Source organism: Heterodontus francisci, chromosome 22, assembly GCF_036365525.1.
Source record: "Heterodontus francisci isolate sHetFra1 chromosome 22, sHetFra1.hap1, whole genome shotgun sequence".
NCBI lineage: Eukaryota > Metazoa > Chordata > Chondrichthyes > Heterodontiformes > Heterodontidae > Heterodontus > Heterodontus francisci.
This window is the reverse complement of record NC_090392.1, coordinates 42,848,184-42,870,632: the sequence shown is the minus strand read 5'-3', so window position 1 is coordinate 42,870,632 and position 22,449 is coordinate 42,848,184.

Here is a 22,449-nt window from a genome sequence, read left to right as displayed (position 1 = left end):
CACTGGAGTGGAGATCTGCTCATTTATCTCATTGCTGTTTTTGCACAAATTTTTGCTGTGTTTCCTACATTACAAGAGTTACTTAGAAAGTACTTTACTGGCTATGGCATGCTTTTGGAAGTGTTGAAAGTGGCTATGTAAATGCAAGTTCTTTTTTAAGCATTCAAACTATTTTGTTGTAACAGGAGAATAATGTCAGGTGGCCGTCATGGAGTCTAGATACTTGACAGGGATGTGGAAATCCTCACCTTATCCAATACAAAGAAACAATGGCAACAAAAATGATTTTTGAGCTTGGTACAATATTGCCAAGCTATAAATTGCTAATTACAAAGTATATGTAAGCCTAAATATTGTGTGGCCACAGTGGTCAATGAGTAAATGCTTACTCACAAACCCACTGTATCTCTTCTGCTCCATTCTGTGAGTGATGAACCTCCTGGCAATCATCATTTACTATGATGTAAGAGTTTTGTGGCTTTTAAGCACATAGGGCTTATATAAAATATTATACTTATGAACTAGTTACACAGTTTGAATCATGTCACCTGGGTTCTGTTCAGATAGATGATCTTCAAACTCTCTCCAGGCGAGACTCAAGGTCATTGTGTTACAGTTTCTTATGTGTTTCAGTTTGGATGCTGACTGTGTCGCAAAGTGCTCTCAGTATCATTACTTGTATCTGAAGCCACCAGATGAACAGCCCTTTAGTGCACATTATGAGCACTCTGAAATCACTTACAGTTATTGTGTATTAAAGCAGCAATAAAACTGTCACTCTTAGCAAAACATGCAATATAAACCTGCCCCAGGAGTACACTTATTCCAGAAATGCAGTAAGCTTCTTTCCAGCAGGGAAATCAACTTATTGAATAGAATCTCAAAAAATAAAAGGCAAAATGCTCAACAAGATTCCTGTGACACTCTGAGAGGCTGCATTTCCCCTTTCACCTGTTTACCTTTATTTGTAACGAGCATCCTCATTAAGTACCCCTTCTGTCAGTGTGACTGGATCTAAGTAGAGCTGTTGCTCAATAGGTATCTATTTAGAGTTGGTATTCCCTGGGGATATATGTATTCTCTGGGGTTTGACACAGAGTTAATCTTCCCTGTGAATCCATACAGAGTTTGACTCCCCTGTGGATCTAAACAAATGTGGTCTTCGCTGGAGTTCCGTGAAAAATATTGGTGTTCCCTGGGGATCTATACAGTATTGCTGTTCCCTTGGGATCTAAAGACAGTGGACATTCCATGGCTATTGATACAGAGACAGGATCTATAAAGAGTTGGTGTTCACTAGAGATCTATACAGAGTTTGTGTTCCCTGGAGAGCTGGGAATCTATGCAATGACGTACACCTGCAGTGTGTTGGGAAAACCATCACGGGGACAAAATCTACTTGATCTCATCCTCACCAATCCACATGCTGCAGATGCATCTATCCATGATGGTATTGGTAGGAGTGATCGCTGCACAGTCCTTGTGGAAACAAAGACCCGTCTTCACACTGAGGACATCTTCCATCGTGTATTGAACCTCCTCCTAACTTTGGCCAGTTTACTGGGATTGAGTCTGTAGGCATTTTGTTTAATTGGTTTATCTTCCCCTGCATCAACCTCTTGAATAGCCAAAGATAAGCCTCGCTATCTGCACACACAGGCTTATATTCCTTCAATAGGCCAGTTATGTCTTTCCTCTGTCACTCAGGTAGATGTTGTAGCACTTCATCCAGTCCCTCTAGCATCTTTGTGTTCACCAGCTTCACCGCAGGAGGCTTATCTGGGAACATTCAGTCTCAGAATCATCTTCTGGTTTATCACCTGCACCAGTGTCACTATCTACATTCTCTACTCCCTGTGCTACACCTATTGGCTGACTATGCTCCCTGTCATAGTACCTCTTCAGCATATTCACGTGGCACACTATCAGGCAAACCCCCACCTACCAAGACTGAGGCACACATTATTTTGCCACATGAACAAAAACTTAAAATTGCAAGCCCGATGGAAGGACGTTTGCATAGTACCAGACAATGCTGAAACAATGGGGACCCAGCAGTTGCTTCCCCAATACACAGAAGTGGTCAAACCAGTTTTAGTCATATGACTAGTTGGCTGGAGTTTTTGAATTTGAATTTCCAACAAAGGAGTTGAACTCAGAACACTGAGTGCTCATGGACTGAGAACAGCTCCTCTCCCGTCTGCCTGCCTCCATCACTTTCCCACGGAACTGAATCTTGTGAAGACATGTAAACTCAAAGAGAGAACAGTCTCCTACGTGAACAAGGTTTAAGACGAATACTGGACCCCAACAAAACGCAAGACTATATCTTCAATCAAGGACTACAGCAAGTTCGAGAAACAGTAACAAGATATTGCCTCAAACTGTTCTACTTATCTTTTCTTCTGCTCTTTTCTGTCCCTATTTTCATGTGTGTATCGCGCGTGCATGCTAGTGTGTGCGTGTCGTATCCATAGGCACGAACCATATGAGAGTTTAAGTTTTAAGTTTTAATAAAATTTCATCTTTCTTCTTTAAATCTGAGAAAGCCTGCATGAATTGGTTTCTTTGTCTTATAATTGGAAAACCTGTGAACAAAGATTCACAAAGGGGGAGCTCAAAACACAGTGTGTTTAAAATTAAACCCAGTTGCAATAAGACCAGCTGAAGATAGCAGCAGACCCCTAGACACCTTTCGTACCTGGTCGTAACACACACCCTTTGACTTTTCCTTCTGTCTTGGGTACTAACCAAATAATTCACCTCACTGAGTTTCCTTTTGATAATGTATATTCCACTAAACCTAGTTTTCAATTGATCACCAGGCAAAGGCAGTAAGACTAGCACCTGATCTCTAGGTTGAAAACTACGTGCCTCAGCTATTCTCTCTGCTTGGGCTTTCATCACCTGCTGAGAAGCCTTGAGACGTTCTCTGGCCATCTCACAAGCTTTTGAGAGTCTTTCTCGGAACTAACACATAGTCTAAGAGGGTAGTTTTCTCCACCTGTGCCAAAAATCTCTCTTTAATGAGTTTAAGGGGACCCCTAAACTCATGCCCATGTACAAATTTGAAGGGACTGAAACCAGTAGACTCATTTGACATGTCCTGAGTTGCGAATAACAAAAATGATATCCCTTTATCCCAATCATGGGGCTATTCAAAACAATAGGCCTTAATCATACTTCTTAGGGTTTGGTGATATCTCTGCAACACACCTTGTGACTGCAGAGGATAAGGAGATAACATGAGCTGCTTCACTCCCAAATTATCTTTTCCCATCGTTCCCTTTTGTAGCCAGTTCTTCAGCAAGAATGCATTCAACTTAAAAGAAGCCAACATTTTAAAAGCCCTAAAGAAGGTACTGCAAAAAGGCAATTTGGAATGGACAATTTTCAGAAATTGGCCAAACTTTGGCTCCCAGCATTCAATGGGACCTTGGAAGTGGACCTAAAAAAAAGCCTTGAAAACCAAACATGGACACAATGAGTGACTTCTTCAATATGCTAGCCAACAGATGACAGAGGCAATTAAGCCACACAATGAAATCTATCTATCCGAGATTTCAATGATTTGTCTCAACCATTGAATTGCTATGAACTGCTATAGAACTGTAAATAATACTTACAGGCTAATGAGTTTGGAACCACTGTGTTGGGGTGTGCCCCCACATTCCTTGGAAATGCCAATCCCAAAGAACTGTTTCATTAGCGTGAAGTCTGATGATGTTGATAAGCCAGAATCTTTCCCATCGAAACACTTTCATTTTAATGGACTACTCATAAACCTAGGGTGTGAGATTGTTGCAATATGTAAGAAGGTACAATCAAACGTGGGGAGGCATTTGTGGCAATCATTGTCACGAGTATAATTTATGTAGTTTGAAGAAATGTGTGTTTAGCAGCAGTGACAGCAATTTTTCAAGGTTTGACAGCATTGGTACAGCTCAGAAGTTACGAGAACAGTGTTTGTAAGTATTGATTTAAGTTATGTTTGTACTGATATTTGTAAGTTTACTGATGTTACAATTAACTGTTAAAAAGAAGAGTTGTGCGCCTTGGCAATTTTCTCCGCTCAGACAGGTTCAGGCCGAATGTTAGAGTTAGGAGTGTAAGAGGGGAGGTGTAGGTTCACCTACCTATACCTTATCCCTTGATTCCCTGACAGACCAAAAATCTGTCTATCTCAGCCTTAAATATATTCAATGATGGAGCATCCATAACTCTCTGGGGCAGAGAATTCCAAAGATTCACAACCCTGAGTGAAGAAATTTCTTCACTTGGCTCCTTATCCTGAGTTCCTCATGTTCTCGATTCCCCAGCCTGGGAAAACAGCCTCAGTGTCGACCCTATTAAGCCCCTTCAGCATCTTGTATGTTTCAATGAGATCTTTTAAATTCCAAATAGAGACCAAATTAACTTAACCAAATTATGGGGAGATGGTGGCATAGTGGTATTGTCACTGGACTAGTACTCCAAACTCCTAGGATATTGCTTTGGGGACATGGGTTCGAAGCCCACTTTGGTAGAAGGTGGAATTTGAATTCAATTAATAAATCTGGAATTAAAAAAGCTAGTCTAATGATGACCATGAAGCTATTGTCATAAAAACCCATCTGGTCCACTAATGTCCTTCACAGAAGGAAATCTGCTGTCCTTACCTGGTCTGGCCTACATGTGACTCCAGATACACAGCAATGTGGTTGACTCTTAAGTGCCCTCTGAAATGGCCTAGCAAGCCACTCAATTGTATCAAACTGCTACAAAGTCGATAAGGAATGAAACTGGATGGACCACCCAGCATCGACCGAGACAACAGCAAACCCAGCCCTGTCGACCCTGCAAAATCCTCCTTACAAACATCTGGGGACTTGTGCCAAAGTTGGGAGAGCTGTCCCACAGACTAGTCAAGCAAAAGCCTGACATAGTCATACTCAGGGAATCATCCTTACAGACAATGTCCCAGACACCACCATGCCGGTGGGAGAGCAGATGTGGTGGCACAGTGGTATACGGTCGGGAGGGAGTTGCCCTGGGAATCCTCAACATTGACTCTGGACCCCTTGAAGTCTCATGGCATCACATCAAACATGGGGAAGGAAATCTCCTGCTGATTGTCACCTACTACCACCCCACCCCACCCCTGCCTCAGCTGATGAGTCAGTACTCCTCCATGTTGAACACCACTTGGAGGAAGCACTGAAGGTGGCAAGGACACAAAACATACTCTGCATGGGGGAATTCAATGTCTATCACCAAGAGTGGCTTGGTAGCACCACTACTGACCGAGCTGGCCGAGTCCAAAAGGAAATAGTTCCTAGACTGGGGCTATGGCAGGTGGTGAGGGAACCAACAAGCGGAATAACATACTTGACCTCATCCTCACCAATCTGCCTGCCGCAGATGCATCTGTCCATGACAGTATTGGTAGGAGTGACCACCGCACAGTCCTTGTGGAGACAAAGTCCAGTCTTCAGATTGATGATACCCTCCATCGTGTTGTGCGGCACTACCACCGTGTTAAATGGGATAGATTTTGAACAGATCTAGCAATGCAAAACTGGGCATCCATGAGGTGCTGTGGGGCATCATCATCATCAGAATTGTACTCAACCACTATCTGTAACCTCATGGCCCGGCATGTCCCCCACTCTACCATTACCATCAAGCCAGGAGACCAACCCTGGTTCAATGAAAAGTGCAGGAGGGCATTCCAGGAGCAGCACCAGGCATACCTCAAAATGAGGTGTCAACCTGGTGAAGCTACAACCCAGGACTACTTGCATGCCAAACAGCGGAAGCAGCATGCAGTAGATAGAGCAAAGTCATTCCACAACCAATGGATCAGATCTAAGCTCTGCAGTCCTGCCACATCCAGTCATGAATGGTGGTGGACAATTAAACAACTAACTGGAGGAGTTGGCTCCACAAATATCCCCATCCTCAATGATGGGGGAGCCCAGCACATCAGTGTGAAAGATAAGGCTGAAGCATTTGCAACAATCTTCAGCCAGAAGTGCTGAGTGGATGATCCATCTCACCCTCCTCCTGAAGTCCCCAGCATCACAGATGCCAGTCTTTAGCCAATCCGATTCACTCCACGTGATATCAAGAAATGACTGAAGGCACTGGATACTGAAAAGGCCATGGGCTCTGACAACATTCCGGCAATAGTACTAAAGACCTGAGCTCCAGAACTTTGCCATACCCTAGCCAAGCTGTTCCAGTATAGCTACAACACTGGCATCTACCCAGCAATGTGGAAAATTGTCCAGGTATGTCCTGTACACAAAAAGCAGGACAAATCCAACCCAGCCATTTACCGCCCTGTCAATCCACTCTTGATTATCAGTAAATTGATGGAAGGTGTTGTCGACAGTGCTATCAAGTGGCACTTGCTTCGCAATAACCTGCTCAGTGATTGCTCAGTTTGTGTTCTGCCAGAGCCACTCAGCTCCTGATCTCATTACAGCCTTGGTTCAAACATGGACAAAAGAGCTGAACTCCAGAGGTGAGGTGAGACTGACTGCCCTTGACATCAAGGCTGCATTTGATAGATTATGGCATCAAGGAGCCCTGGGAAAACTTGAGTCAATGGGAATCAGGATGAAAACTCTCTGCTGGTTGGAGTCATACCGAGTGCAAAGGAAGATGGTTGTGTTGTTGGAGGCCCATCATCTCAGCTGCAGGAGTTCCTCAGGGTAGTGTCCTAGGCCCAACCTTCTTCAGCTGCTTCATCAATGACCTTCCTTCAATCATAAGGTCAGAAGTGGGGATGTTCGCTGATGATTGCACAATGTTCAGCGCCATTCACGACTCCTCAAATGCTGAAGCAGTCCGTGTAGAAATGCAGCAGAGCCTGGACAATATCCAGGCTTGGGCTGATAAGTGGCAAGTAACAGGCAATGATCATCTCAAACAAGAGAGAATCTAACCATCTCCCTTTCATATTCAATGGCATTACAATCACTGAATCCCCCACTATCAACATCCTGGGGGTTACCATTGATCAGAAGCTGAACTGGAGTAGCCATATGAATACTGTGGCTACAAGAGCAGATCAGAGGCTAGGAATCCTGTGGTGAGTAACTCACCTCCTGACTCCCCAAAGCCTGTCCACAAGGCACAAGTCAGGAGTGTGATGGAATACTCTCCAGTTGCTTGGATGGGTGCAGCTCCAACAACACTCAAGAAAATTGACACCACCCAGGACAAAGCAGCCCGCTTGATTGGCACCCCACCCACAAACATTCACTCCCTCCACCACCAATGCACAGTGGCAGCAGTGTGTACCGTTTACAAGATGCACTGCAGCAATGCACCAAGACTCCTTCGACAGCACCTTCCAACTAGAAGGACAAGGGCAGCAGATGCATAGGAACACCACCACCTGTAAGTTCACCTCCAAGCCACACACCGTCCTGACTTGGAACTGTATCGCTGTACCTTCACTGTCGCTGGGTCAAAGCCTGGAACTCCCTTCCTAACCACACTGTGGGTGTACCTATCCTACATGGACTGCTACGGTTCAAGAAGGCAGCTCACCACCACCTTCTCAAGGACAATTAGGGATGGGCAATAAATGCTGGCCTAGCCAGCGATGCCCAAATCCCATGAACGAATAAAATAAACTCAACCCTCTCATCCCAAGGACTAATGTAGTGAACCTTCACTTAACTTCTTCAAATGCAAATATACCCTTCCTTAAATATGGAGATGAAACTGCACACTGTACACCAGGTGTGGTTTCACCAAAGCCCTGTACACTGTAGCCTTGCAATAAAAACCAACATGCCATTTGCCTTCCTAATTGCTTGCTGTACCTGCAGGCTAATTTCCTGTACAAGTACACCAAGTGACTCTGGACATCAACATTTACAAGTTTCACACCATATAAAAAATTCTGCCTCTCTATTCTTAATGCGAAAGTGAATAACTTCACACTTCCCCACATTATACTCCACCTGCCACCTGTTGCCCACTCACTTAACCTGCCCATATCTCTTTGCAGCCTCTTTGTATCCTCACAGTTTGCATTCACACCGAACTTTGTATTGTCAACAAATTTAGATATATTACTCTCTGTCTTTGCGTCTAAGTCTTTAATGTAAGATTCTAAATAGCTGAGGCCCCGGCTCTGATCCTTGTAGCACTCCACTAGTTATAGGCTGCTAACTTGAAAAATGCCCCATTTATCCCTGCTCTTCACTTCCTGTCTGTTAACCAATCCTCCATCCATGCTAATATGTTACCCCCAAATCCATGAGCCCTTATCTTGCGTATTAACCTTTTGTGTGGGAACCTTATTGAATGCGTTTGGGAAATCCTCGTATACTAAATCTACTTGCTCTCCTTTGTCTACCCTACTAGCTACATCCTCAAAAAACTCTAATATATACAATTTCCCTTTCATAAAACCATGTTGACTTTATCTGATCATACTATGATTTTCTAAGTGCATTGTGAAGACTTCCTTAATTATAGATTCCAGCACTTGACTGGTGATTGATGTCAGGCTAACTAACCTGTAATTCCCTGTTTTCTCTCTCCCTCCTTTCTTGAATAGCAGTGTTACATTTGCTAACTTCTAATTCGCTGGGAACATTCTAGAATCTAGGGAATTTTGGACAATCATTTTGTATTACCAGTGTATCCACTATCTCTGCAGCTACCTCTTTTAGAACCCTAGGATGTAGGCCATCAGGTCCTGGGGATTTGTCGGATTTTAGTCCTTTAAGTTTCTTCATACGAATTAGGAGCAGGATTAGGCTATTCAGCCCCTCAAGCCTGCTCTGCCATTCTATAAGATCATGGCTGATCTGTTTGTGGACTCAACTCCACTTTCCTGCCTATCCCCAATACCCTTTGACTCCCTTGTTTGTCAACAATCTATCTATTTCTGTCTTTAAAACATTCAAACCTTCACCGGTCTCCAGGGAAGAGAGTGCCTCAGACTCATGACCCTCTGAGAGAAAAAGAATTCTCCTAATTTCTGTCTTAAATGGGAGACCCCTTATTTTTAAACTGTGACGCCTAGTTTTAATCTCTCCCATAAGGGGAAACATCCTTTCAACATCCACCCTGTCAAGTCCCCTCAGGATCTTATATGTTTCAATAAGATCTGATCCTTCTAAACTTCAATGAATGCAGACCCAAACTGTCCAATCTTTCCTTATAAGATAACCCCTCATCCCAAGAATCAGTTGAGTGAACCTTCTACTCCAGTACATTTTCTCTGCTGATATTAATTACCTTAAGTTCCTCACTCTTATTAGGCCCTAGGTTACCCTCTATTTCTGGTATGTAACCTGCGTCTTGTTGGATCCCATTAGTTGCACAAAGAGAGACGAAGTCCGACTGTAGCTTCAAGAAACTTTATTGCAGTACTTAATTGTTACATCTTCAGAAAACTTAACAATGAACTGAACTAAAACTAAAAGCAACACATACACCGAACTAACACTGAACTAACCTCAAACTAAAAGCAACACACACACTAAACTAACCCTGAACTAAAAGCAACACACACACTGAACTAACCTCAAACTAAAAGCAACACACACACTAAACTAATCCTGAACTAAAAGCAACACACACACTGAACTAACACTGAACTAACCCCCCTTTTGTGCCAAATCAAGCCTTATTATAGTTATTCATACAAATCAGTAACATCTACTCTTTGTTCCCAATTGGTCTACAAACTTCTGCAGTTTCTTGGTGTCGGGGCTTGATTGAGGTACTGCCTTGTCAATTTGTTATAACTTCTTACTCCAGTTTCCCATCCCCTTATCTCCTTGTGAACCATTAGGCTGATTGTTGTACAATAGGCTACTATTAAGCAGTCTGCAGCTGCCCCATTAGTTTCTGCTTGTTAGTCTACTTCTACTGATAAGCTGCCTCTGCAGCCCTGAAATTATGAAGTCATTTCTGATAAGTTGTCTCTGCAGCTCCGAGGTTATTTTGTTAGTAGGCTATACTTAATTGATTAGTTCACTTTAAATGTCCCCAATAGTTCTGTTCCCACTGTCCCCCCTTTGATTCTTCAAAACACTTTTAAGAATCATTCCCTTGATCCCACCTAGGTGCCTTTAATGGTCTCTATTTGTCTAGAAACAGCCTTCAACACCCAGAGGGGTCGCACTCAATACGTTGCCTGCTTGTGCCACAAGAGGGGCCCACGGGAGCTCTGTAAAGGCATAAGTTTTGCAGGGGCTTCAGTTACTTGTTTACAACATAAAAGGTCGTAAGTACACTTGTACAATTACAATTTCATTTAAGCATCACTATTACATAATCGATTGTACAAACATAATACAATTCCATTCTTAGAGTACATTGATCATTCATTAATTCATTTTTAAGTATATATGAAAAGGTTATACAATTACCCTTTTATGGCATAACTAATTGTCTCTCCTTTTATAGAGCAAGTTCGAACACTAATTGCTTTTCGGGTAGCTGTCCAACCTGTATTCATACATCCTCTCACATTGCCTAATTAATTTCTTAAATTGCCAAATTAAGTAGGTCACATATAACACCATGATACCCAAAACCACTATCAGGACATGGGAGATAATTCTAAACCAGGGGTGTATCTGCACATTTGACCTTCAGTTCCATAAGTTCTCCCACCGGGTAGAATCATTGATCTCTTCAATCTCATCTTGTGGCATCTTTGACTGTTGTTCCAGATTGTAGCACACTACAGCAAATACTTCTCGCTGCTGTCTCTCTTTACCCAAGCGTGTGGGCAATGGCTGAATAGTATATTCATATTCCCGGAGGTAATTTGTCAAATCCTCCTTAATACTTTCTGTCACAGTTATCATTTCTGTCTTTTGTTTATGTATCTCTACCAACTCCATCTTCCCTATTTGGGTTGGTATTTGTGGATAGAACCAAAATGTATTGTTGCTCACCGGACAAGTCCGTTTATGTCCATACTGGTACTCCTTCGCTGTGGTGGTTAAGCAATATCTCCCCTCTCCCATATAGGCCACATGGGTTAGCCCTGACAATGCTTTCCTAGTCTCCATGGTGCAATTTACAGTGGCATTAAATCCACCTTTTGATTCTGCTGTTTTATATATATGATGAGGACATACGACCACCTGGTTTTCCAGACTACACTCAGACAATGGACAATGTTGTTCCAATTACCTCTTTTCCAATTTCCATAACATAGGGTAATATATCATAGTATTTTATGTAATCTTTTCCCCTTATCACTCCTATATTTTCTACTTCATGTAATTGCATCCCTAACTTATCTCTCAGAATTACAGGTATTCCCAACACTACTCCAATACTCATAGATCCTGTATTTACACATTCCTGACCTTTCCATACTTTAAATTTTCTGATTTGGCACCTGGTAATTTTATCATTTGTGTGACTAGCTAAGTATTCCAACTGGGTGTCATTGATCCAAACTGGCACCTGTCCCACATCAATTTGCCTCAAATTTTCTCGAATTTGTTCTAACATCCACGGACCATATGTCATACAAACACTTTCATTATTTGAAATGATATCATTAATAGTATGAGCATGACCTTCTAGTACTCTCATCAGTCCTGTAATTAGTTTAGTTGCTCTGCATGTAACTAATCACATTTTTTTTCCATTCCTTTGCATACCAGGTGGTGTTTATTTTGGAGTCTGTCATTTTCTGCTGACTTTATATACCTTCATTTGGGACCAGTGTTTCCATTGGCCCTTCCCTTTTACCATTACTTTGTCTCCCACAACAGGCACCTTCGTCTGTTCCTCTTTCATGTCTGTTTCTATAGAATCTCCTGCCTCAGCTCATACAGTTGCCTGCACAGCTCCTTCACAAATCACCCTTCCTGTCACCGTATTTATCAAGTCCTTTCCAACTTTAGCTACACCACTCTGTCCCTTTTGTTCCTTTTTCAAAATATCCTTTACTAGCTGACTAAGAGTTCTAACATTCTGGTCCACATTTTCCAAATCTATAGTATTGACAATTGAAGTTCCCGTATTAAGGACTGTGGCTGCGTCATTCACTAAACTACGTTTATGTCTCTTTCCCTTTATTATTCCCTCATCACCAAATTCTTGTCTTAGCAATTGTTACAGTAATACCTTGTACAACTTTCGGGTCTTCTCAGGGCACCAGCCAGGTAGCTGGATATCTGAGATATTCAATATTACCGGTACCAACTCAAGCTTTATATTATCATATACAATTTTAGTGGTATGGACCAGAACCCATTGCTAATGTCCAACACAGTAAACCACTTAGACTGTTTTGTTTTTTACTTTCTAAAACTTTGGGATTGTCCTCTTAAATATCGGATAAATTTCCCTTTGAGTGCTTTAAATAACCACTCATATTAATTAAATTTTGTTTATTGATTCCAATTTCTTATGCCCAGACTTGGTGGTATTTTTTGTATGTTAAAGACAGAAGTGCTTGCAACTATCTCTCCTTTTCAAGCACTTTGCCTCATTGATAAAGATGCTGTGACATTTGATGTCTGCAATTCTCAAATTGAATTCTCAAAGCTGCTGGATCTCTTGCTGTGGCATCAGTTCTCACATGGCCTTGGAACCTGCCGTCACCTACACAAGAATCCATTGTGGCTCTGCCCCTGAGCCCAATGGGTTAATTTGTCCACTTATATCTGTCAATTTATAAATTTAAAATTTAACAACGTCCAATATGTATAAATTTTACTCTCAGCAATGCAAAAATTGTGTGGTGGATTAAATGGAAAAAACAATAGCTGCAGCAGGGTTAATTTCTTTGTCTGTCTCCAAGGGGGCGGAGCAAAACATTCTCAGCTGCATCACTTTACGTAACCTTTTTTTCTGATCGAAAAGAACTACTCCATTTTAAACTTTTTTCAATCCTTTTGGTATCCTTAGGGTTTAAAAACAACAGAATCATTAATAACATTATCAACTTCAAAGGAAAGCATCTCCATCAGGAAAGACAGCATTTTAGATTAAAGTCCAATTATTACCAAACTTTTAACATCTTTTGTAAGAGGTTTCTAATGCCAGGATTTTTTTATAACAAAGATGATTCCAAATTCCAATTCACTGCAATAAATATTTAAAAACCAAAACTGCCAATGTTATATGAACGAGTAAAAGCAAAATACTGCGGATGCTGGAAATCTGAAACAAAAACAAGAAATGCTGGATTCACTCAGCAGGTCTGGCAGCATCTGTGGAAAGAGAAGCAGAGTTAACGTTTCGGGTCAGTGACCCGAAGAAGGGTCACTGACCCGAAACGTTAACTCTGCTTCTCTTTCCACAGATGCTGCCAGACCTGCTGAGTGAATCCAGCATTTCTTGTTTTTGTTATATGAACGAGTCTTGTGTCTGGAACTGAAGACTCCTCCAAAACTTGACATAATAAACTTGAAAGTTCATTGTGGCCACAAATGAAATTTCCAGTTTTTCAACTTAACAGGTCAATTAACCTTAATCGTATAAACTTAACTCAGACTTATTAACTTATAATACTTATTAACTACACACAGAACAGAATAGCACGTGCTTTTTAAAGATATGTAAATTACGTCATTTTTCTTGTTCTTTCTTCAGGCTCCTTTTCAAATGCCTGTAATAAAACTAAAAACTAAAGGAAAAGTTATTTAACATTCTTAACACAGAAGATTTAACACCAACTCCTCACACAAACTTTAAACAGGATTTCTTTCCTATATCTCCTTTGTTTATCCTTCTCTCCCTTAAACCAATATCCAATTCCTGACATTTGCTACTTAAACACAGTCAGTAAAACATGTCTTCAAGTTTAGACTGCAAAATAAAGCAATAGCAGAGTTTCCAATTAAAGCAGTGTTTTAAATTTCAAATTGGATTTTTGCCAGACATCTTCAGACCTTCAAGGCTAAAGCTTATCTATTAGAAAATTGTTCATTGCCTTTTCACAGTTGCAAAACCAACTTTTAAAATAAAAATAAAACTTTGACTTAAAATATAATTCAATTTTATATCCCATTACTGGGTGCACAATCTTAAATTGAAATTAATACACTCAACAATCACTTTTCTCACCCATTCAATTCCAAACAATTTAATAGACCCATGCTTTCAACATTAAAGCCAGACAACAAAGAGTTAACAACAGTCAGTTCTACAGAACACAAGTTGTACAGAACACAAGCTGTACATCCCAGGGACATTCAATTCATTTGTGGAAGCTTCCAACATTCACACATTCAAATCAAAGACACAGTAACTTGTTTTTACTCTAAAACATAGTCTGTTATGTCACTCTGCCATAAACTTTGACATGGAGACCTCTGGCCTTTAGCAGCCAAGGAACATTGGGTCCATTCTTTATCCTTACCCAAACTCTCTTTATATCTTCCAGGGACCACTGTCCCGTGGAGGTGCCATATTTTTGCTCAATTTCGGTGTATGTTTTAGCCAAATCAAACTGTTGCTCTATATATTCTTTTAACTGCCGAAAGATTTCATCTTCGGGAACGTCAGGTGGGGCCCGCCCACCTTTGACGGTAGTTGGTAACTGTCGGGTGCCTTCGTTGGTCATTTTATCAATGCCATAGGGTCGGTATAACCGGGTATTTTTACAGATAAACTCGAGCCGAGGGGGCTTCCTTCGAAGCCCGTGGGCTTAATAGCCGGGTCGGTATTACGCCAAATACTGCCGAATAAGGTGCCTGAATATATATATAGGGGGTTTCCGTTTTCCCCCGAGTCTCGAGTTGCGGAACAGAAAGGTTCGGGATCGCATGGTGGAGTACCGAGCTTAGACAACGTCTGAGGACCTTTTTTTTATAACAAAGAGGAGTCCTTACCTCCGGGGCCCGATAAAGGTCCGATGTCCAGTGCTTTGGTCTTTATCCTCCAGCGATCCTGCCGACTACGTCAAATTGTTGGATCCCATTAGTTGCACAAAGAGAGACGAAGTCCGACTGTAGCTTTAAGAAACTTTATTGCAGTACTTAATTGTTACATCTTCAGAAAACTTAACAATGAACTGAACTAAAACTAAAAGCAACACATACACCGAACTAACACTGAACTAACCTAAAACTAAAAGCAACACACACTGAACTAACCCTGAACTAAAAGCAACACACACACTGAACTAACCCTGAACTAAAAGCAACACACACACTGAACTAACCCTGAACTAAAAGCAACACACACACTGAACTAACCCTGAACTAAAAGCAACACATACACCGAACTAACACTGAACTAACCTCAAACTAAAAGCAACACACACACTAAACTAACCCTGAACTAAAAGCAACACACACACCGAACTAACACTGAACTAACCTAAAACTAAAAGCAACACACACACCGAACTAACCCTGAACTAAAAGTAACACATACACCGAACTAACACTGAACTAACCTAAAACTAAAAGCAACACACACACTGAACTAACCCTGAACTAAAAGTAACACATACACCGAACTAACACTGAACTAACCTAAAACTAAAAGCAACACACACACTAAACTAACCCTGAACTAAAAGCAACACATACACCGAACTAACACTGAACTAACCTAAAACTAAAAGCAACACACACACTAAACTAACCCTGAACTAAAAGTAACACATACACCGAACTAACCCTGAACTAAAAGCAACACATACACCGAACTAACACTGAACTAACCTAAAACTAAAAGCAACACACACACTGAACTAACCCTGAACTAAAAGTAACACATACACCGAACTAACCCTGAACTAAAAGTAACACATACACCGAACTAACACTGAACTAACCTAAAACTAAAAGCAAAACACACACTGAACTAATCCTGAACTAAAAGCAACACACACACTGAACTAACACTGAACTAACCCCCCTTTTGCGCCAAATCAAGCCTTATTATAGTTATTCATACAAATCAGTAACACCTACTCTTTGTTCCCAATTGGTCTACAAACTTCTGCAGTTTCTTGGTGTCGGGGCTTGATTGAGGTACTGCCTTGTCAATTTGTTTTAACTTCTTACTCCAGTTTCCCATCCCCTTATCTCCTTGTGAACCGTTAGGCTGATTGTTTTACAATAGGCTACTATTAAGCAGCCTGCAGCTGCCCCATTAGTTTCTGCTTGTTAGTCTACTTCTACTGATAAGCTGCCTCTGCAGCCCTGAAGTTATGAAGTCATTTCTGATAAACTGTCTCTGCAGCTCCGTGGTTATTTTGTTAGTAGGCTATACTTAATTGATTAGTTCACTTTAAATGTCCCCAATAGTTCTGTTCCCACAGTTACTCTCTATTTCTGGTATGTAACCTGTGTCTTGTGCTGTGAAGACAGATACAAAATATTTGTTCATTGTGTCTGCCAATTCCTCATTTCCCATGATAATTTCTCCTACCCCTGCCTCTCAGGGACAATGTTTACTTTAGCTATTCTCCTTTTTATATACTTGTAAAAGCTCTCATAATCTATTTTTATATTCCTGGCTAGTTTACCCTCATTCTATTTTTCCCTTTTTATCAACATTTTGGGGGCCCTTTGCTGATTTATAAACTCATCTGGTTCGCTAATGTCCTTTAGGGAAGGAAATCTGCCCTCCTTCCCTGGTCTGGCCTACATGTGACTCCAGGCCCACAGCAATGTGGTTGACGCTTAAATGTCCTCTGCAAGCCACTCAGTTCAAGGGCAATTAGGGATGGGCAATAAATGCTGGCCCAGCCAGCAACGCCCACATCCTACAAAAACAAATAAATAAAAATAAAACAGTCCCTTTGCACAGGCTTACTACTATTTTTTGCAATATTCTAAGCCTCTTCTTTTAATCCAAGACTATCCCTAACTTTCTTAGTAAGCCACGGATGGATCTTTCTTGCTGAGTTCTTGTTTTTTTAATGGAATTCACTTTTGTTGAACATTTTGAATTGTTTCTTTAAATACTTCCCACTGTTTATTTACTGCCATTCCTTTTAGTCTATTTAACGAATCAACCTTAGCCAGTTCACCCCTCATACCTAGGTAACTGGCATTGTTTAAAATTAAGATTTGTGTTTGGGACTGGAGTATGTCACTATCAAACTTCATATGGAATTCAATTGTATTATTATCACTTTTTCCCTGGGTAGCTGCCAGTGTTGTACTGGAACAGCTGGGCTAGGGGTGCAGCTAAATCTGGAGCACAAGTCTTTAGTACTATTGCCGGAATGTTGCCAGGGCCCATTGCCTTTGCAGTATCCAGAGCCTTCAGCCGTTTCTTGATATCACGTGGAGCGAATCGGATTGGCTGAAGACTGGCATCTGTGATGCTGGGGACCTCAGGAGGAGGCCGAGATGGATCATCTACTCAGCATTTCTGGCTGAAGATTGTTGCAAATGCTTCAGCCTTGTCTTTTGCACTGATGGGCTGGGCTCCCCCATCATTGAGTATGGGGATATTTCTGGAGTCTTCTCATCCTGTTAGTTGTTTAATTGTCCACCACCATTCATGACTGGATGTGGCCAGACTGCAGAGCTTAGATTTGATCCGTTAGTTGTGGGATCGCTTGGCCCTGTCTATTGCATGCTCCTTCTGCTGTTTGGCATGCAAGTAGTCCTGGGTTGTAGCTTCACCAGGCTGGCATCTCATTTTTAGGCATGCTTGGTGCTGCTACTGGCATGCCCTCCTGCACTCTTCATTGAATCAGATTTGGTCTCCTGGCTCAATGATAATGGTAGAGTGGGGGATATGCCAGGCCATGAGGTTACAGATTGTGGTTGTGTACAATTCTGCTGCTGCTGATGGCCCGCAGCGCCTCATGGATGCCCAGTTTTGCATTGTTAGGTCTGTTCAAAATCTATCCCATTTGGCATGGTGGTAGTGCCACATAACAAGATCATGGGTATCCTCAGCATGATGAGTGGACTTCGTCTCCACAAGGACTGTGCGGTGGTCACTCCTCCCAATACTGTCATGAACAGATACATCTGTGACAGGTAGATTGGTGAAGACAAGGTCATGTAGGTTTCTCCCCCTTGTCGCATGTTGCATACCCAGTCTAGCAGCTATGTCCTTTAGGGCCCAGCCAGCTCGGTCAGTAATAGTGCTACCGAGCCACTTTTGGTGATGGACATTGAAGTCCCCCACCCAGAGTACATTCAGTGCCCTTGCCACCCTCAGTGCTTCCTCCAATTGGTGTTCAACATGGAGGAGTACTGAGTCATCAGCTGAGGAGGTGCAGGGTGGTAGGTGGTAATCAGCAGAGTTTTCCTTGCCCATGTTTGATCTGATGCCATGAGACTTCATGGGGTCCACAGTCAATGTTGAGGACTCCCAGGAGAACAACTCCCTCCTGAATGTATACCACCTCCGGTGGCTCTGTGCTGCCGGTGGGACAGGACATACCAGGGGATGGTGATGGCGGTGTCAGAGACATTGTCTGTAAGGTATGATTCCGTGAGTATGACTATGTCAGGCTGTTGCTTGACTAGTCTGTGGGACAGCTCTCCGAATTTTGGCACAAGCCCAAGCTGTTCGTAAGGAGGACTTACTAAGGGTCAACTGGGCCATTGTCAGTGCCTAGGTCAATACTGGGTGGTCCGTCTTACACTTTGTAGTGGTTTAATGCAACTGAGTGGCTTGCTAGGCCATTTCAGAGGGCATGTAAGAGTCAACCACATTACTGTGTGTCTGGACTCACATGTGGGTCAGACCAGGCAAGGACAGCAGATTTCCTTCAGTAAAGGACATTAGTGAATCAGATGCGTTTTTACAAAAATCTACAATGGTTTCATGGTTGCCATTTAACTAGCTTTTTAAATTCTGGATTTATTAATTGAATTCAAATTTAACCATCTGCCCTGGTGGGATTCAAACCCATGTCCCCAGAGCAGTAACCTAGGCATCTGGATTACTAGCCCAGTGACATTACCACTAAGCCACCACCTCCCCCTATACATTGGGCAGCTCTGGGCCTTGACGGCCTGGCTATAGGCTGCAGCATCTCAGGCTGGGCTGCGGCAGTGTGGCCTACTGGCATGTAACAAGGGCATTGGTGGAGTGCGTAGCAGGTGTCTCTCCCATGTCAAGATCAGTCTCCTTGGGACTAGGGTTCAGGACCCTGAGGGAACAGAATTCAGGAGTGATATGATACTCTGGAAATCTCTTTCTACAATTGTTTCAGATACAAGATGACAGCTCTCTGAATTCCATCATTGGTGGCTGTGAATTGACCACTCGCTCCTTGTTGCACAGAATAGTCCCCATGCTCTCCACAAAGCCCTGACACAAGTTGGAGCTGATAAAAAGAGCAGGGACCCTCAGTGTCAGCAGATTAAAAGCATCCGAGGCAGAGAGCAGCAGCTAGATACCAAATAAACAGAGGGAATAACTCAAAAGTGATGCCCTAGCAAGAGTAAGGAGTGGTGGAGCTGAGGAATTAGGCTTAAGTGTTTAAATTATCATTTATTTAAGTACTGAGAGCATAATATCATTTAGATAAACAAATAGGCCTCAGAAGCTCTACACCCTAAATAAAGGGACAAAATAAACTAAGTGGAGGAAACCAACATTAAACAGATCCAATTTACATTAGGTATCTGCTCTACATTAATAATAAGTAACTAGAGTAATTAATTAGCAATTGATTTCAAATCAAACTAATCCATCCCTGATTATTGTGTTCAGGAGTCCTTTCTTATCCAGTATGTAGAAAGACCAACAAGAGAGGAGTAACTGTTGAATTTAGTAATGGAAAATGAACCAGATCAGATAAAAGAAGAAAGCATACGGGGGCATCAAGGCAATAGTGATTACAAATAATAATGTTCAAATAATGATTGAGAGACACATAAGTGAGACAAAGACCAAAGTAATAGATTGGAAAAAAAGCTAATTTTGAGGGAATGCGAATGCAAGCAGGAAAGATAAACTGGACAAAACTTGACAAACAATGAGATAGAACAGCAATGGGAAATATTTAAAACGGTGATCAATGAGTTCAGGAGAAATATATTCTGCTAAAAAAAAAGAACAAACTAGCCAGTAAAAGAATGCCATGGATGAAGAAAGAGATAAGGATAAAACTGCAACTAAAGAAAAAGGCACACATTAAGTACATAGACAACAAAGAAGAGGATGATAAAAGGGAATATGAAGAGATTAGCAAAAAAATAGAAAAACAGTTAGAAAAGCAAAAAGGAACTATGAAATTAAATTATCAAGGAATATAAAACAAAATAGTATTCTGCAGAGACATAAATAAAAGAAGAAATATTGGGATCGAGGTAGGGCGGCAAAGGGATGCACAAGATAAATGCACAGATAATGACAGCAAAATGGCAGAAATAATAAATATTTTCTTTTTCTCAGCAGTTATCAGGGTGACTAATACAGTCAGCATGATATTAGAAGCAGAGATCAAAAAGATACAAAGACATTTAAGATAGATAGGAGGGAGATAATTGATACACTAATCAAACCTAGAGACGATAAAGTCCAGATGGATTGCATCCATGCATATAAAAAGAAGTTGGGGAAGAGACAGCACTGTTACATATATATAACATTTATTAGAAAAGAGAATAGTGTCAGAGGACTGGTGGACAGTGAATGTGATGCCTATATTTAAAAAATGCAAGGAACTATAAAGCAGTTAGCTTAATCCCTATGGCAAGAAGGATAATGGAATCTTGATTCAAAGATGTAATAGAAAAACATATAGAAACCAAAGAGCAGTCAGCACAGATTTCAAAAGAGAAGGTTGTGCTCGACCAAACCTATTGAATTTTTGGAAAAGTAACAGAGTTGACAAGGGTAATGCAGGCTTGTGATAAGGTACCACGTGGTAGACTCATGACTAAGATCAGAGCATGTGGAGTTACGACAAGTCGCAGAATGGTTAGAAAAATGGCTACAAAACAGAAAACGGAGAGTAAGGGTTAAGGCTAGTTACTCAAACAGGTGGAAGGTGGGAAGTAATGTTCCACAGGGATCAAATCTGAGACAACTGTTCACAATTTACATAAATGATTTGGACTCAGCTATCAGAAGTACAATTTCAAAATCTGTGGACGATACCAAATTGGAGGGTATAGTTTATCCAGAGGAGGACTGCGACAAAATATAGGAAGACATTAACAAACTTTCAGAATGGGCATGTAATTGGCAAATGAATTTCAATATAAGTAAGTGTGAGTTGGTGCACTTTGGTAGGTGGGATAAAGAGACCACATGCTGCTTAGAAAATAAAAATCTGAATGGGGTAGAAGAACAGAAGGATCCACTGGTACAGATACACAAATCGCTAAATGTAGAGACCCAGGAAAATAAGGCTGGTAAAAAAGCAAGCAAAGCACTAGGATTCATTTGTAGAGGGACAGCATTGAAAGCAGACATGTTATGTTAAACTTTTATCAAACCTTGGTTATACCACACTCAGAGTACTGTGGGCAGTCTGGTCTCCAATTATAAAATGGATATAGAGGCACTGGAAAAGATGCAAAAAAGATTTACGAGGATGACAGCAGAACTGAGAGGATGTAATTATCAGGAAGGGTTGAACGGACTGGGACTCTTTTCTCTAGAATACAGAAGGCTGAGGGGGTGACCCGATAGAGATCATTGCTCATGAATACAAGAGTACTATGTAATTGGGCTGAGTGATATTGGCAAAAACAGGATGTTGCTGACCCATATACAATAGTTAGTAAATACAATATAATGGATAGTATTAATAAACCTTAATTTATGATGAACTGTCTATGATTCCTTAACAAAATTCATGCTGCATTTGCAGTTTTAAAAATGTTTGGGGAATACATAGTAAAAACTTTATTATGTTTTGATGACTATATTAGAAACAGTCATTAACCAATTTTTTTCTGTAAATTGGGTTAAAGGGCAAGTTTTACAAGTATGTCAAAGATCAGCAACTGCAATGTGCATAGTTTACTATCCAGTGTGAGGGCAGATAACCTCAGCCACCAATGTTATTTGAAACTTGTCTGAACCATTTAATTACATTTATGTTAAAAGTGCACCTTTGCTAACAGGTAATAGATTTGGCTTGGACATAAATTGGTTAGTCTGGAATACAATCTTATGATAGAGCCTAAACATTTTGTAACTGAATAATACATGAAGTAACAACCGCTCAACTTTTGCAGAAAAGCTTTTTGTGAATAATTATCTTGTCAGAGCTGAATCAGAATTGACAATGATAGTCTGAGATATAGACACAAGTGAATTAAGAGTATTCATAGCTTTATTGGAGGAACTGAAAGGCACTCTTTATTTATAATTGTATTTATCTAGCTTTGTCACTAGCTTAGGTGAGAAAGTGATATTTTGTCCATGAGAGATTCTATTGTTTTTGTATTTTAGAATCCAGGACCTAGTTTAACAGCCTGTCAAGATGAATAAACTAGTCTTGGCCACCTACCGTTAATCTCTCTGTCCCTTCCTGTACCACTCTGCTTTTCTGTTTTACATGACTCT